Source organism: Balearica regulorum, chromosome 10, assembly GCF_011004875.1.
Source record: "Balearica regulorum gibbericeps isolate bBalReg1 chromosome 10, bBalReg1.pri, whole genome shotgun sequence".
Lineage (NCBI taxonomy): Eukaryota > Metazoa > Chordata > Aves > Gruiformes > Gruidae > Balearica > Balearica regulorum.
In genome coordinates, this window is record NC_046193.1 from 5,540,257 (window position 1) to 5,554,840 (window position 14,584).

At 38.0% G+C, this 14,584-nt stretch overlaps 1 protein-coding gene across 16 annotated transcripts in view; it reads right to left on the reverse strand.

Annotated features, from left to right (window-relative positions):
• The window catches only part of DOCK3 (dedicator of cytokinesis 3), a 217,965-nt gene that overhangs the window by 197,660 nt on the left and 5,721 nt on the right, over positions 1-14,584 (reverse strand). The gene's annotated exons all lie outside the window — the stretch shown is intronic.

Here is a 14,584-nt window from a genome sequence, read left to right on the forward strand (position 1 = left end):
TACCAGAGTATAAATTAAATATTCTTTAATCATATTATCAAAATGCAATAGGGACCTGGACATGGGTGGTTACTTGAAACATGACATGTCAAAACAAAGGATGAATTGCAAATAAGGTGCGCCACCCTCCCCCCCCCTCCAATCCTGTAATGCCTGTTCATCAGTATTTAAAAACTCACTCAGGCACAGAATTAATTTAATCAGTCAAGTACCTTGTTCTAAGTAAATACATGCTCAGTCACAGAGTACGCCCTGTATGTCACCTACACACACACTGGAGCACTACAAGTGGAATTCCATGAGTTGAAATAGTGACCTCCAGTGGGCATCCTCCTTTTTTCCAATTTAAGGGAACACTCCCCTTTAAATGCAAACACTCCAGGTATGGTTGAGATGATCCCATGTGATGATAGAGCTGAATTTCGTCTCCTCCCCAAATATCTTTCCATGTCCAAGCCACTGAATCCCTTCTGATTAAAGACCCTCTGTGCAGAACTTAAAGCAATTAACCAGAAAGACTGAAGTTCAGGGGAAGAACACCATGGAAACTAAGACTACCATCTGCACCATCTACCATGAGGTATGTTTCTTGAACCTTGAATTTCCAAGAAATAATCACAAAAACACAGAAAAGCCTTCTACCAAAATAAAACACAGTTTCAACCGTATATACAGATTTCATAAAAGGAAAGGGTAAGAAAGAACAATCAACATACACCAGGCAAACACCCACACAGATCAGAGTAACATGATAAAGAATTTGAATAAAAATCTGAAGAGAACCAAACAGCATCGAATGGTTGCTCTTCCACAGGGAGACTCAATGCAGTGTTTAATTAAAGAGGGCAAAATCAGGGATTCCATGAACAAACCTAAACTGTTCTCTCAGCTTGTACGGACCAGCAGAAGTCACCGCTGGTTAAATGAGGTTTTAAATTCTTGTTTACATCAGAGACAGGAGAAACATAACAGCTGGCTCCAGACTGGAGTAATGCAGACAACACAATCCAAGAAAAATGCTAAGCTTGTCAGCATTCTGGATTCATTCTTCTCCCATGAAGAAATCATAAATACGGATTTCAGCCAAAGAAGAACTACTTAATGCTTCTCCCAAAGTGCAGGAACAGTGACAACTGCCAAACGCTTGGCTGGCAGGCCACAATCAAACCTCTAATGGCTTCTCCTTGCCCCTCCAGCATTTCAGATAGCATCATTTAAATACAGAAAATGTTTGTGGGATTTTTTCCAATAGGTAATTTTACCAAAACAAGAATGTACAAACATCTTTTCAAGTTTTTTTTGCAAAATACAGTCCTATATTAAAACAATATGACTTTTCCATTCAGAACAACAAAAATACTAAAAAATTCAAGTATGTCTCAAAAACACAGGATTTAAAAAATTCTGAGTGAACAGCTACTATTGAAAACACCAGAAATATGGATAAATGGTAATAGAGTAACAAGATACATTCATTTATGATAGTAATGCTAGATACAAGATTATTTTTTAAAATTAATATATATATAATAATAATATTAAATCCAGTTTCCGGGCCATTTTCAACTTCTCTGAACGTGCCAAGACTATCATGACACAGAGACACCAGCCACGCAACACATGAATATTGGCGGTTATAGACAAAAAAGAGTAGCTTGAATTGTAGAGAGATTAATGACTGACTGGTCTTACTCAGCTGAGTCCAACAAGTAATAGTCTGAAAAACATGTCTGCACATTAACATTGCATTAGAAGTTTTGAATAAGCAAACAACAGCTGGCTTCCTATGACACTTACTTATTATACTACTGAATAAGGATGCAACTGGGAAAGAAACTGGATTTGATGCAACTACTAGTTCTTTGGTCATCAGATACTTGCCTATTATGTAACAATAAAAAGTGAGCTTGGAATGAAAGCTACAGGAAAGGTACCAGGAAAATAGAATACTGGCGTTTCCAAGTCTTGATAGAATAATTTTTTAAAATATGGCCAAGAATAATGACTAATATATTTAGGCTTACAAGTAGTAATTCTAATAGATCTGTTAGTTTATAGATGCAAACTGCCCATTTATAAAAGGATTCTACTGGTCACACAAAGAAAATCTGATATAAGGATTCTACTGCATCAATATGTAATCAGCTCTTTAGAATTCAGAGTACTCCATTAATAAAGACAGTCAAAGCTCTTTTCTTAGGTCTGCTTCAGTCAAAAAAGAATAAACAAACAAAAATCACAGAACAGAAATGAACTGATCCAATCAGCTGTAGATACAATCTGGATGATCATTCTCAAATAGAAAATAAGTTCTCATACAAAAATAACATCCACCTCATGTTTCTCATTCTTAATACAGCAGTATGAAATCTAATTCCTTCACCAATAAGTTTGTAGTCATAAGTTATGTAAGTCTCTTCTGTTTGACAATTTTAATAATCAATAGGGTATGTGAATAGCAATATGGATGTTTTCACAGAAGGCAAATCTCAAGACCAGTTGACTTTCTGGCCACACTAAATGAAAGTCAGGAAAAATTAAGGAACCCAAATAAACTGGCCCAATACACCAAACCCTATCTTGTTAAAACTGTTTAACAAGAACACAATTTAACATCTCTGAAATAAAAAAAGAATGGTAAAAATACCTACTGATTATGACAGAATCCCAGAAATTTGAGGCTATTTTGATAGTCTGATATATGACTCCAAAGGCTTTTAACCCACCAGTTAACAGATCTGAACCATCCCTTTTGGATTCCAGGGCAGACTGCTGAAATATTTAGCATTTATTTTCAGATATTAAACCCCCTTGCCATCATTCAGGTTTATAAGGTGGTCATAGTTCGCCTTCACAAAATGTAATTTCAGCCAGCAGTTAAACCCAACATTCTGCCAAAGAGGAATGCTTTGAAAAAGCACCACACACCACTTTCAGGAATTATCTCCAAGTCAGAGGTTCTTTAACTCTGGTACTTGAACTATATCAAAGTGGGCTGCAGCAAAAGAAACCCTTCCCTCTGCACCCCTGTAATTTATTAATGAGAAAGGCACAAACTAGTTCACATAGGCAGTTACTCTCAAGCCGTAGCAGACAGCAGGAATTGCGGGGGTATAACATATAAGAACAGATGGCATTGGAATAACAGTTTGGAAAGCCAAAGATTCAGGAGAGGATGGATTCAGAAGTGTTCCCCTTGCCTCTGGACATGCCCTGACACAGTATAAGCAGCTGCATTGTAAGTCACCAGCAGTAAGAGAAACTGCTTAAAAGAATAAGGGTACACAGATAAACTTGACATCTTAAGAAAGGGTCAATGCATCTTTGCATACTGATTCCTCACGTAGCTCTGAAGGAGCTGCTTGCTATATGGACAAAGAAGATCCAGTTGATACAATGCAGTAGGTCTTACAAAATCTATTCTGAAACAGCCCCTATCAAAAGCTCTTGCAGAAACTGAGCATGGCTGTGATAAAACAGAGAGGCATTTGCACAGATAAATAACTAACAAACAGATATGAAACAGAAGTAGCAGCCAGTTTTCTTAGTGAAGACAGATTGACCAGCAAGCTCTAAAGGGATCTCTGTCGGAGCATTTTCTGTTTAAAGTATTTCTAAATGATCCAGAAAAGCTGATCGTTTAGAAAAGTGACAAAGTTTGTGAAGGCACTCAAGCTATTCAGGGTGATAAACAGTTGCAGATGGACCTAAATACCGCAAGTCGAACTGGCAGATGTACACCATTTAGTTCATCTACATGGTGTTTCATGAGGGATGAACAATCTTAATCTCACATACGAAACAATCGTCTGCCCCCCGCTACTACCACATCAAATGAAACCCTGGAATGTTATTCAGAGTTTTTCTCATAAGCTCAAAGCTCAGCCACTGTCAAGCCACACCACCACCACATCACAGCAGAATACTGTCTTGAGGGAAAAAGGGAAGACACCATTTACCTACAGTACTGTATAAAATTCACAGTGAATTCCCATGTGCTAGTTTTCCCCTTTGTTAAAAATGTATCCTTTGTCAAAAAGGACAGAACAGTGTAAGGAAAGGTAGAAAGAAGTGAGGTGAGATATCAAGGACTGCAGTAAGGGCTTTTATATGATTAATTATGAACCAAGACAGGACTGTGCCAATAAGACTGACAGCTGAAAGAGGTGGAGAGAGTATGATTGATAAGTTGTATGCAGAAGATGAACAGGGAACAATTGCTAATCTTCCCTTCCAGTACAAAAAAGCAGAAGAGTGTTTCAAATGAAACAGCAGAGAAGAGTTCAGGACTTTATTAAATAAAGTACTTTTCCACGCAGTGCATAAACTGTGAAACTCCTCACAAGATGCTGCGGGTGATAAATAAATAAAATAAAAAAAAAAAAAATCACTCAAGTTCAAAAGCAAATAGTGCAAATTAATTGATGCATACCACCTCAGGCTCAGCAAGCCCCTGACCCAGAAAGCACTGAAGTCTTGGGAAAGCATCACATACGTTTATCTTGCTGTGCTACTCTACTGTAAACACCTGCTACTGGTGACTGTCAAGGGCAGGACGCTGAATGAGATGGGTATGTGGCTAGGCTGTTAGAATCTCTCTCACAGTGTTAATAGGGACGCACGGCCTGAGCTTCTGTTGTCCTTTGCTATCTATCGATTTGTGACCTCATCTGAACGCTATTGAGACCAAGAGAGGATACAATTCACAGTTAGAGAAAGGCTACATTAGATTTAATGTGTGTCTTTATTACTTTCTGTTGCACACCTAAATAACAGAGCTGTTTTCATTTTTGCTGTGATGTAATTTAAAATATAACTTCCTTTTGTTATTCCTTCTAATTCAATTTCCTACATCCCACCTTCCCCACCCAGTCTCACCTGGGTTGCAAAGCTTCCACAGACCATTCTTCTTCTCAAATGGATTATGTCCATTACATGATAAAAATAGTAATAGAAATGGGTCACATTTTTTACTTCAACAGTGGGAAAACCCAAAACAAGAACAGAAAAATGCCGTAGTACTGTCCAGCACAATACATCCACATAAAGATCATGCAGGATCTAGGTGCTAATTCCCCTGAAACGTCATTTTTTTCTCAGCATATACATAAAAATACTTTGTAGCACAATGAATTGGCATAGGTATATGCCTTCCCATATACTTTCTAATTTTTTCATCCTATTTCTACACATTTTAGTAAAGCCTACAAAAATATTTTGACATTGCATAATGTCCTATTTACAATATAAAATATCAGTTCAGCCCATAACTGATCTGTTTATTTTCATAAAGGAACAGAGCCCTTTTCCTGCCCTTTCCCTCCCCAGCTTCCAAGATATATCAACAAAAATTAGAAGTATTCATTTAAATGAGGGCTGAGAAACAAAATCAGTTCAAGAGGTTTCCATGTTTACATTGTCCCCTTTTCCTTCTCCAAATCATGTTTCTCTAATCATAAAGTTTGGCTTTTTTAAATTTTTATTTATTAATTTCTCATGTTTTCTCTTCCACAATAGAAATAACATTGCTTCTATAATGTATTCAATATGCTAAAAAACATTTTTGTTTTTCTTTATCCTAAGATGTTGGTGAGACCAAGATTTAATGAACTGTATGGATTAACTTTGAGGAAAAAACCTACAACATTTCATACTATCAACTGTGAACAGGCCTTTTTTTTTTTTTTTTTTTTTTTTTTAGTTTCACTGGGTCTTTTTCAGTTGTGTAATGTGACAAAAGAAACAAAAAATTCTTAAACTCCTTCCACTGTAACAATCATAATTTTGCAAACTTTCAACATATCTGTTTACTCATGGCTTCAAAAAACAACTCTTCTCGGCCTTTGTGACAGTTTTTTCCGGTTCTCAACTCATTATTATCATCTGTCTACTAAAATTCTGGTAACTTGCAATATCTTCACATTACACCAGCAGAACATAAGACAAGCGTTTCACGTTAAAGTATGCCATTTAATTTTTATAAATGCTTTGTACTACCCTCAACTTGCAGTTATTCAGGTTATGCATTAATCATGCCCTAAGTATATCTTCGACCAAACTAATTTCAGAAGGGATTGCAAGGGTAATGCAGAGAAGCATAGCTGCAGTTGTGTTGCCCTATACCCAAATTACTTAGCTCCATACCCTACCAATTTATAATCACACCGAGCAGATACTGAATTGTGTTCTGTGCTACAAACGTCAAAGTTCTGAAGTTCTGTAATACACGTAACTATATTTTAAACTCACACCTCTATCACACCAGCTAAGAATTTGGTGTTCATGTTTACTTTGGGTAAGCACACATAACAATCTCTTATATTTCACAGTCCTTATAAAGAAGTACAAAATTAATTTTACAACAAATATGGCACATGCCATCATCTATAAAGGGTTTTTTTGGGGGGTTGGTATTTTGGGGTTTTTGCTTAATTTGCCAATGTCACAGTAAGCTTTGTTTGCCTGAAGTGGTTTTGATTTGTTTTTTAGGGTTGAACTATCAATTACATGAATAGAAGTATACTGGTAAAAGCTGTTTTCTGAATTCCAGACTAGTTTTTATAACTTTATAGTTTATTTTCAAACTTGGGTAAGACTCCTAAACAAAGTGATAATCTAAGTGATATTTGCCACTTCCCCCCAGTAAAAACCTCTTCCTACCCCAGTTCTCACCACACACAATAAATTGCTATAATTGCTTACATAGTCTTATATACAGCACTGCAAGAGTTTTAATTTCCTATTCAACTAGTACTAGTTACCACTATTACTAGTTAACACAGAATATAAGTCAATCTCTGAGCCTAAGATTGATTGATATTGATTAATCTTTAAGAAAATGTAATTACTTCAGACTGATAAATTAGTGTTATGATGAGGATGTATCTTTCCTTAAAATGCTTTTTCATATGAATCCATCTATTGAAAGTGTCTAGTATCAAATAGTATAAGCTAGTTTTAACAGCTGAATAAGATGAACTTTATTTTCTTCCCTGTAATACCTAGATGATAACAAAGGCTCCATGTAATGTAACTTTAGAGTCACTGTAGTAGGTGAGACCAAAGATGGCTCTAAACACCTTTGCCCTAACAGGGGCTGAAACAAGGAGGTGAAGGAAGGTATTAGAATAGGGCAAGGATGTAGCTTCCCCCAATCTGAGCCCTGTGGACTGGGACTTCCTAAAGTAGAAGTTTTTATTAGTATTAATTTTATAGATCTATTTAATAGTGCTCTCTATAGTGTTTCTTCTACAGAGCCACCCAAATGTTTTTGAACCACACCAACTTTTAACATCCACATCATCCCAGGACTCCACACTTCACTTGTGCATCATGTAGAAAACATTTTTTAATTGTTCAGATCCTGCATCACCAATGCCTTCTTGGGAATTGTATTAAAATAAAAAGAGCAAACAATCAATTTCTATTCTTCCACTCCACAGTGTTTATTGTTTTAGAATCCTCTAAACTACCTTTTCTTAATAATTTATTTTCCAAGAAGGGTGACAGATGTTAATTCTTTATAATTACATATGGCAGACAGGGAAGAGTCTCTAAGCCACAACAATATGACTGCACAAGAAAACAAAACATTGATACAAGTTACCACAGAGAGAAAAAGACAGCAAAGAGTCAGGATTTAGCTTTACCTTTTGTGAGGCAACTGTGCTGCACAATCACGCCTACAGGCAGCAGAGAATTAATACTTTCCAAACCACCACATACCTTCCACTCTGAACCACTCTCAGAACTACAAAACCTTTTTCCAGCAAAAAGGAGTAGTTCTTGCAAACAGAAAATTGTGGCTTTAATAATTTAAAAGACCAAAAAACAGTTTATGAAGGAAAAAACTCCACATTTTTATAACAAAATTAAAGGGCAATATGATTAAATTTTTGTGATTAAACCTGGCAGCTTCATAGATTACACAGACTCTGGTAATATTTGACAAGGGAACAGAACCACACAGAAATTAAAATGAAAATATTTTCATTTTATTCTACAAACATCTAGAAGAATGTTTTCACCACATTATATATTTCAAGTATTTAAATGATCAATTGTGGGTGAGGGTTTCAATAATTTGCCAGAAATTAGAGACATGCAAATTCATTTGCAAGTTCAGGCCACATTCAGCAAGTATGTTTACAAAGAAAACAGGGAACAAAAAACAGGTCTGGTACATCCAAAACATTCTGCTGTTTAAGCAAGATGGACAATATAAAGAATTTAGGTATGAAGGAGAGGACACATCCGATTACACCCTAAAAACCCAACTACCCAAATAAAACACGAGGTTTTCACAGCAAGGGACATTTCTTGCAGAGTATACTGGTACACATGACAGGGAACAGGGGTCTAATCCGATTGGAATTGCCAGGCGCTAATGCAATACACACACACAAAAAAAAGATTATCAAAAGCTGATTAAAAGCCATCCAAACATTACAATCGAAGAGGAGGGATTAAACAAAAGACATGATTTAGAAGAGGGCTAAAGATTTTTTTGACCTTATTAATGGTCTTTATGAACTTTTATGCAAAACCTTGAGGAAGAAAAATGTACTTCAGAATTGAAAGCAATCTCTTACACTTAAGGTTTTGTATATAACCAAAATTACACTACAATTAAGTGAAGGTATTTCAGGCTGGTCCAGGAGCACTGGCAGTTGCTAGGCAGCATCTGCTCCTGTCAGAGATGCTTCTTTCTTTGTGCAATACAGAACCTCAGCCAGGAATACTGCCACCAATGGATTATTACAAGGCAGCTTACTGCCATCACATGGCTTCTGCAAAGTGCTCAAACTGCTGCCTAGCAACACCGCCTCTTTCTACTGAGTCATACCATCACTATGAAAATATTCATGTAAAAAAAGAAACAGATGCCCGAGAAGAAAGGTGATCATTCAGTAGCAAAGTGAGTTATTGCTAGCATCCTTCCCCTACCCTCCAAGATAAAAATAGAGATTAGGCTCAAAAATCATCAGCTGTTTAAAGTAAGTTTTGCACATCCTGATGACATGAGGTACAATTGAGGAAACAGACCAAAAGCCCATAGCGTTGTCCACTACCTTAGCTCCATTAAGGAACTGATTTTGAGCTTCTAGCTCTGCAGACATCTATCCTAGTTACTCATCCCCTTCCTGTAAATCTGTTCCCTCAGCTATCAGTTCATTCAACTTCCACTCTGGCATTACAGACGTCCCTCACCCATACATCTTTCCCTCTATGTGGGAAGTAAATGCAGCAGTTTCTTTTTCTCCCTTTTAAGCAGAGAAGGCTGCGTCAGTTTCTGAAACCCTTTTCCCTCTTTCCAATACCTAACTTGCAAAGAGGAGAAAAACACTGCTCATACCACACTCGGCAGAGAGAAGCATGGAGCCGTTCTGCACTGCTGCGTTCCACAGACTGCAAACTAAGAAACCAGGCAAGTTTTGAATATCCTGGCGGATGGAGATTGCACCACCTCTACAGGCAACCTGCTCCAGTGCCTTACCACATGCATGTGGAAATCAATGTCCCTCACTAGAATTTGCCACCACTGTTCCTTCCCTGTTCAGTGTGCAACTCTGAAAAGTGTCTGGCTCTGTCTTCTCCATAACTCTCTAAAAAGTAGCTAACCACAAACTAGACCCCTTCTTATCCTACTCTTCTACGGGTTGTACCACCCTAGACCTCGCAGACCCTCCTTCTCTCACCACGTGCTCCATGGCACAGCGTTTTACATCCTATTCCATTTTACACTGACTACATCGTAAGACTTTTAGTCCTCCCATCTAATGGCTAAATAAGTTCATAAGATGCTAAAGTTGTCTTGGCATTTATGGTCAGTTTGCACATTTCCTATGAGGAAGAGGAAGGGAAGGATAGGGCAGATTGATAAAAGTATATTTATCAGTATACCAGCTCCCACATCTTAGTTGAAAACTCTGTATTTTAGCCTATACTGTCTGCCACACAAGAACTTTTTGTTGACATCTGATGATAGCTTACAAGACTGCTAAGAAACCTTTCAATCCCCACACATGAACTTTGACCTTTTTGGTAAACTATTTGCTACTAAAATACAAAAAAAATGAAATATTTGCCTGACATAATCGAAGATGCTTTTTTCCCCATGACACCCAAAGAATTTTTATCTCTTCTAATCTTGACTTGAGCAAGCATACATTATTTAATGCTATTATCATCATCTAAAACATTGGGAAAACCCTCTTCTTCTCTTATTGCATCCTCCACTCAGGGTGAAATAATTAACTTTTTTTTTATATTATCAAAAGAAGAATACTGTCTTGTGCCAGCAACCTGAAATGTAGTCACTCCAAAATTAAAAAAAAACCAAACAAAACAAACAAAAAAAACCCCAACAAGATCAGAAGTTGCAGTTTAGGGCCTTGTCATGAAGAATGTTATAGAGAGAAGTCTATTTTCTACCTCCACTTTCCCAGAGACAAAAGAGAAGCTGTTTCTGCAAGACCAATGCTTCAAAAGCAATCTGCCTTGGGGTAAAAAAACCTTGGACCACAGAGATAACCAAATATCAGAAAAGAAAAGAAACCACTAAACCAAAACAAACTAAAAACACACCAGAGCAACTTTGTTCATAATTCTGATCAGATCAATGTATTCAGAAAGGCTGAAACAGCAAGTGGGCAGAATGGATGGCTGCAAATTACTGCGCGCATGACAGAGCGATGAGGGAGTACTACTGACAGCAGCAGCACAAGCTGTTCCAAGCGGATGGTTAGCTGCATGGTCAGCAGACAGCAGGCCCAAGCACATCAGCTCACAGAGCTGGTCTTTCTGCGCCCCAGGCCAGCTCTTCCCATACCAACAAGTCATTGCCAGAGGAAGGGCCAGTCAATATAACCTTTAAACAGAAACGCAGAGACGTAGATGATTCACCGAGTCACTCTCTTCATGCAAGGCCAGGTGCACAAGGAGCACACAGCTTTGTTTGGTATGGTATGTAATAGCAGATGTCATGGCAAAATTATCTCAAAATATTGATCCTACTTCACTAAATCCAGTCAAACTAGACTGTTGCCTCTTTGGTTTATCAAAAAATGAGTTGCCAATCAGCTCATAAGCATTGAAAGAAAGAAAAAACACAAAGAAACATCAAAGTTCAAACCACAGTTTTCCAGAACCTTCTTTCACAATAATTCCTATATTTTTCAATTATTTATCCCACACTGGCTGACACTGTCTCACTAGTGCCTACACTCTCTGTTCATGTATATAATATAGCCATATATACATAAACTTACATAGATGAGAACATGTGCCTAGGTGAAGTGGGCAACTTTACACAGACATTTCCATAGGCATTTCTCTCTGCAAAGGAAGAGATAGGTGAAATGGAAATATCTCTTCCTATCCTCCCAGATCCACACTGTTATTGGAAACATACATATCGCTCCCTACAGAGACTATTTAACATTGTCTGTGATATTCTCCACGACAGGTTTTCTGCTACCTTTACAACTTGTTTGGTAGACCACACACCCCAGCAAGACAAAGGACTGTATGCAACCCAATACCCAAACAGGCCTGTAAAAAGTTATATATTGTTTTTAATTGGCTTCTGTTTAACAGGTCTTTTAGGTTTCTCTTACATGTATGATTTATCAAGATCAGAAGACTGAAAGGGCAGGTATACTAAATTAACAGTTGGCATAAAGATCTCATTCATAAACACATTTAGAGGGAAGAGAGAGTCCCCTGCTGTTCAAAGACACAGAAACAAGAGATTTCTCTAACAGCAAGCCACCTGCCAAAGCACACTGAACTACACGAGCATGCTGGGTAGCTCACAGACTTATATTCAAAATAAAGAAAATAAAATAATTCACCACTTTATCAACTACCTACTGTCAACACTAAAAGCACAAGCTTCACAGAGCAACTGGTATCAGCTTACCTCTGAAAGCAGAATGACCTGCTTTTAATCACCAAGAGTTAGCCGGCACCACTTGTCATAAGCTTTTCTTAAGGCTTAATATCCAGAAAGACTCAAGAAAAGAAAATGTAGTCAAATGCTGAAGTGGGACAAGAGGGACGTCTTATCCTTGTAATAAGTAATCACCTCGCAACTATACCGGAAAGCACTTAGTCTGCTCAAACTGTCTTCCTAATACCTGCAGTAAATTTTGACTAAAGACTCGTCATTTAAACAAACACTAAAATATGTCTAAGAGGAAGGAATTACAGCTAAAAAACCTTAAGTGATGCTTTCAGGATCTCAGAAGAGAAGAGCTGGGAGAAGCCTCTGGGGAGACCTTAGAGCAGCCTTCCAGTACCTGAAGGGGCTACAGGAAAGCTGGAGAGGGGCTGTTTACAAGGGCAGGGAGTGACAGGACAAGGGGGAATGGCCTCAAGCTGAAGGAGGGGAGATTTAGGTTAGATATTGGGAAGAAATTCTTCCCTGTGAGGGTGGTGAGGCACTGGCACAGGGTGCCCAGAGAAGCTGTGGCTGCCCCTGGCTCCCTGGCAGTGTTCAAGGCCAGGTTGGATGGGGCTTTGGGCAACCTGGGCTAGTGGAGGGTGTCCCTGCCCATGGCAGGGGGTTGGAACTAGATGGGCTTTAAGGTCCCTTCCAACCCAAACCATTCTGTGATTCTACAATCATAAAGTTCATTTTGACATGCAAAAACCTGAATGGAGGTTTGAATTCACGAGTGAGATATTTCATCTCTTTGCCTTGAGGTTCAGTGAGCATACAGATTTTGAAACAGAACAAAAACAAAAAAAAAAGAGTAAAATGCAGTGATATTAAGGCTGATTCTTAACTTAAAAACAATTAGTGGAAAGACTGCTGTCAATTGCAACTGGTTTTGAACCAAGATCCTTTTCTATGCTTCCTTTAGAGTCTTCTTCACTGAGTATCACAACTGAGAAAAGAACACAATAAACTTAATTCACTATACAAATTAACAAAAATTTCTCTGAAGCAGGAAAAAAAGTTGCATCAGGGTCTTTAACTGCTGAATAATCTTCCAAAGACTTTCCATTCTTTGGTCAGTGTTTTCACATCCACATATGAAAAGAGCTCCCATTTCTCAACAAACCTCAAATCTATGGAACGTGTATGGCCACCAATAACACTAGTTGTTGGAGGTCATCAGGGATTTACAGCTCTTCTATATAAGAACTATGTTACAAATAATTACTATATTAATCAAAAAAGTTTGTGTAGTTACATGTCATTGTGTATATGACGATGAACAGCTCTTCTTCATTCCCAGTTACTGGTGGGCTTTTAAATGCCACCAAATACGTGGTAGAGAATTTTCTAAATCACAAGTTCTGGTAACAGCTCTTACATGTTTCCCTGATGTTTATATTTGACTCTGACTTTTTAAGTACAGAATTCCTGAAAAGAAAGGCTTTGCAAGATAGTGAGGCTCAAGTCCAGCTGGGCTATGCCATTAATTGTAAACTAAGAAAGCTACCGTCAGAAGGATTAATAAAAATATGAACTTTCTTCTTCCTACATAAAACTGCAAACAACGACCTGCACCATCACCTCATACTCACACACCAACTTCCTATGCCTTACATTGTTCAAAAGAGAAACGACTGTAAATTTCCTCACTAATTTCACTCTGAAGAATCTCCCTTCCTGTCCTATAGGTTTGACAATGAATGTAAACATACAAATAAGAAACACCAAAAAATTGCCTAAATTTTCCAAGAACTAGGAACATTCAAGGCATGTTGTCATATACCCTGGTTTTAATTGTAATTGATACCTGCTGCATTAAAAAAGACTGCAAAATAACTTGTCCCTTGAATAAACATGAAAAGCCTAGTTTCCTACCAATGGATATTCCCATTCCCGCTGTTTCACCAACAGTCCCATGGCAAACCGAATGCAGTACCATCACGCTTTTAATCTTTTACCCTCCCCAGTCCTATTCCTGAGCACTCCTGTCCACAAAGCACCCTCGAGTTCACTCCCATGCTCACGTTAACAGCTTCCCCTTCACATTCTCCAGCAAGCAAGCAAAAGAAGTTATATTAGGAAGAGTCCTGATAGAACCTTATTATCCATTCTTTTCAGCAAAGTCAGCAGCTGCTTATCCGCATTACTCTCCAGAGGAACTCTAGTTAAGGTCTTTCTTCCCCAAACCACCACCAATTTTCATTAAATCTGTAGGAAATGTATGCCCGAGACAGCCAACTCTCATCATAAAATGTCGCTCATTACTGGATGAGAGGTATTGTTAGGCGAGGGCAGAAGCCTGAACACTTGAAGATTTCCACACTTAGGAAATCAGTCTAAATGTAAAACCCATTCTGCACTGTGGATAAGGTCAGAGAGGAACTACTTTTGCCCCCACCCTACTGGCAAGCAGCTGAAGTCCTGAAGGTCTTAACTGAATACAGAATATGGCATAGCTATGAATAAATGGAGAAAATTGCTCTCAAAACCATCACAGCATCAAAAGTTAAACCCCATATTGCAGTACTATCACGTCTTACTCTAAGATCACGCCTACATTCCCATACAAACCACGCGATAAACTGCTAAACATAAACATCTGATTCCTTGCCTTTGCAAGCAATTTGAAAAATTGTT